The 3,937-nt window shown below is 44.6% G+C and overlaps 1 long non-coding RNA gene across 1 annotated transcript; it reads right to left on the bottom strand.

Moving 5' to 3' along the window:
- Positions 1 to 2,282: 2,282 nt before the first annotated feature.
- On the bottom strand, positions 2,283 to 3,706 carry LOC136009438 (uncharacterized). The gene is made up of 3 exons (XR_010610561.1): positions 3,572 to 3,706; positions 3,409 to 3,467; positions 2,283 to 2,405 (listed from the first exon to the last, which is right to left on the bottom strand). It is a non-coding gene; the product is annotated as an uncharacterized LOC136009438 (long non-coding RNA).
- Positions 3,707 to 3,937: the final 231 nt, after the last annotated feature.

Raw genomic sequence — 3,937 nt, 5'->3', positions numbered from 1 at the left:
TTATGCTTACAGCATTAAGCAATGATTACATCTGTGGCTTTTGTTTTTAATTAGCTTTTTCAGTTATCTGGGAGAGATAGAACCTTTCAAGACTGTAACTTTTGATTACAACGGAAAGAGAACAAACCCACTCATCTCACAGAAAAAACGTGCAAGTGTATAATTTACATTCCTGACTCTGGGGCTGTTAGATCTGACTGTGTTTTGATTTCCTGTCACTCACCAGTTATGTTAATTGGGTTTTGATGACAACGAGGTGCTGGCGTTTGCACATTTAGGGATCTAAAATGAGTCCATAAAAAAAAAGATGAGCGTGTATTTTTTCTTACTGTTCAGATGGCAGGACAGAAGCATTGCTTTTAATGCAAAGTACTGAAAACCAGCCCACTTTGTATTAGCCATGCAGCTGAACGTAGCCAGAGGTGAATTTTAAAGAGGGTCTCAAATGTAACCATAACTCTGATTCAGAAGAATATTTCAGCTTGTGCCCTCATCATTCATCTCAGCCTACAAACAGACACACATGATTACTCACCTGCTTTTAGGTTAAACATCTTGCTGAGTCTCCTTCTATGGAAAGGGCAAGCCGTAACAAGCAGCAAAACCACTGGGGATACTTCATGTGCCCTCATCAGAGTTACTGACACTAACTACTTGTTAGCAATAACCTGACTCAAGCAGTTCCCTGGACTAGAAGTGCCCTTGCTGCCCTCGTTCTTCAGACTCTTGTTTAGATCGTTGTAAATACCCATGCTTGGTAGAACAGATTACTAAGTCCAAAACAGGGAATAATCAGCCTTAATCTTCTGGAATGAGTGACTGCTGAGGCACAGCAAGCAGCCTCACTTGCCTTTCTGTTGCCACTGGGAGCCATCCATGGCCCAGCAAAGCTCCCACCTCTACACACACTTGTGACACCGTGCTGCATCTGTGCTCTCGAACAATACAGAGGGAGAAAAGAAAACCTGGACATGGCCAGCCATGGGAATTTGGTGGCATTGTTTGCCAGCCAAGTGCTTATGAAGATAGATTAGGTGGGGTTGGTAGACTGTGACTACAGGAAAACAACAAGGTTGTTTATTTCTAACACACCTATGGAAGAGTGAGACACACAGGGTGGCAATAGTAAGGAACAAAGTCTAAGGAGCTTACGTGATAGTGATTGGTGTCCCTGGAGGGGTTACAAGAATTGTATAAATTGCAGGAAATAGTCTCAGAAGGGATACTGAGATGTAACACAACCCACCTCTCGACTTACAGGAATCAAGGGTCGAATTGCCCATAAGATATATTGTCTGTAATTCTTGTGCTGTGCTCAGAGCCAGAGGAATTCCACAGTTTTCCCTTGTCCAGATGGAAAAACAGCTTTCAGGATTTGAAACATAAGCTGTAGAAAACTCAGGATGGAGTAACAAGAATGTAGCATTCAGTCAGTCACTGTGAATGAACACCACTTATAGGTGAAAACATAGGCTGGGGTTCAAAGTACCTGATGTGAGTCCCGCCTCTACACACCAGAAAATTATCTTCTCCTTCATCATGGCTTACTGTGTCCAAACAGTTCCTTCTCTGCTGACCTGAGCCACTGCTCCAATGGCTCAGTCCTTTCTGATCTTTATTGCTTCTTTTTGCGAAGACAGGGAGATGCTTTTTCCCCATCGCTAAATGAGCATGTGGTACCTTTGCCAGGGCACAGCAACCACCAGCATTTTCAGTGCCATTATGAGCACAGGAACAGTCAGTACCTCTCACTGGGGCTAGTTAAATGCATCCTTTCCCTCCTTGGGATAACTGGTCTGCAGGAGAATGATCCTCAGTGGTTATTCTGGAGTGGAGGATTGAGAGGTTTTGGGCATATAGTCAGTTTCTGATGGGATGTGATGTTCACACCCATTTGCAAGAGAAGCCAGGGACCTTCCTATAGCATTCTTCCCATTCCTAGCTCCTGCTTTCTGTGACCACCCAGAGCTAATGCGCACTGGGTTGAAAGTCCTCCTTGACTTTGATAAAAGAAGACTTTGATAAAAGAAGACTTTGTGTCTCTGCATATATGAACTGGTAATAAAAGTCATGGGAGGTATAATGCAGGATGCAGGCAACATGGATTTTGCTTTTTGGGGAAAATGAAGTACCAAGTTCTTTGTTCTATATATTGGCTCCCATGCAGGATCCGAGGTGAGATCCAGGCAGCCTGCACAGGACACATATATGTGGTGGTGAAGAGTCCAGTCTCTTCCTGGTGAGTCCCTGCAGTGTCAGGAGGCCACACAAGGTCACAGATGTGGGCTAAGCCCCACGTCAGACAAGTGCTAACTGAGGAGACACAGTCACGTTCACAGGCTCAGGAGGCGTGAGATCAGACCTCCCACGACACCACGTGAGCCTGCAGGAGCTGCACAGGGGGCCTGAGAGCAGAAAGATTAAAGGTGATGCTGAGATGAGACAAGTTACATTGGGGATGAATGTGGCAGCAAGAGAAGGAAGTTCCTGTTGCTGCTTACAGCCATAGCAGCCTCCACTGGGGACAAGACGGGCAGCAGGGGTGCTGTTACAGGAAACCTTTCCTGATCTTGCTCTGGGTTTTGTTCCCATTCTTAACCACTGAAGTTTATACCTTTTTTTTTCATTGAAAAAATAGTGGACAAATAAGATTCTATGTCACTATTTATCAAGCAGTCACCTTACCTAAGGAGCAGGAGTCATTCTTTTTCCCAGTGTAGCTTTGGGACTGCTGGGACTCTAGCCTGCCCTTTCAACAACATAAAGCAGTAACCCTGCTGCCCAAACACTGGCTATGCTGGGGCAGCTTGGGATTCAGTAAAATCCCTCTTAGACCTGAACAACCTCATGCAGGCAAAATTTCAGCAGAGTGAGTGCACTGCCATAGAAAGTGCTGGCTCATTTCCTAAATTCATGTTAAAGAAAAGAACCCAAGCCAGTCTAAACATCAATGCAACATCATTAAAGCGATGTAACAAAAATAACTCTGGCCTGAAGACACAGAGATTTAAGTGAGACTAGAATAGGCCTTTAATTACTTCCATTTTTACTCTTAGCAGCCTCAACAGGACTGAAATAGTTCCCTCCCTCCCCTTCCCAGTGTGTCAGTAGGACAGCGCCATGCAGCAGGATTCACACGCTCCCCAACGTTGTGCCTCCTTAGACAAAACAATACTTCCATTAGCTTTCTCTCCCCTCCCACAGCAGGCATTCAGCCTGGATCAGCCATACCACAGCCAAAACGAGAGGCAGGCAGGTGGGTTTCTTTTCTTGTCTCAGCTCTGTCCCTTTTCTCCCTTCCTTTTTTCGGAGGAGATGCAGATGGCAGTCGCTCCCTTTGCTGTGTGTGTGTCTAGACGAAAAAACTCCCCACAGCTTGTGCAATTTCCTGAGCTGCCTTCTGCTCACCTCCACCTCCTCATTTTCCTCTTTATCTGCTTCCCGTATTCTTCATGCTGCTATTGGTCCTGTGGAAATGAACACATCAAAGCCATAAGTAGTCTTTTCTTCACTGCCCCTGTGTCCTATCTCCCCCTTCTTCCTTTAACATTAATATTAATAGCTACTGTACCTTTCTTCACTGTTGCTTTCTTCTTGATCCTCAAAGGAGTAAGCCTTTTCTTGGACTTTCTGCTACAGCGAACGTTTGTTTGAAGGAATGCTGGGGCATGCTGGGAAGCACACCACCAGTGATGCCTGTGATACAATATTGGGCCAACCAGCAAAGATATTAAATGCTATTGTACTTATTGGAAGAGTCAAGCATGCTTTTATCCCTGCCACATACAGCTGGATGTTTTTTTTCTTGTTGCTTTCCTTTCAAAAAAAAAAAAAAAAAAAGCTTTTTAATCAATCCAAAATCTACAAGGAGAAGAAAAAAGTAATTTCTTTCCTATGCCCTCCTTGATGCTATTCCTCAAGGCTGTTGCCTGAAGAG

The sequence above is a fragment of the Lathamus discolor genome, chromosome 2 (assembly GCF_037157495.1).
Source record: "Lathamus discolor isolate bLatDis1 chromosome 2, bLatDis1.hap1, whole genome shotgun sequence".
NCBI classification, from domain to species: domain Eukaryota; kingdom Metazoa; phylum Chordata; class Aves; order Psittaciformes; family Psittacidae; genus Lathamus; species Lathamus discolor.
Note: the sequence above shows the minus strand (reverse complement) of the source record. Positions and strands in the feature narration are given on the sequence as shown.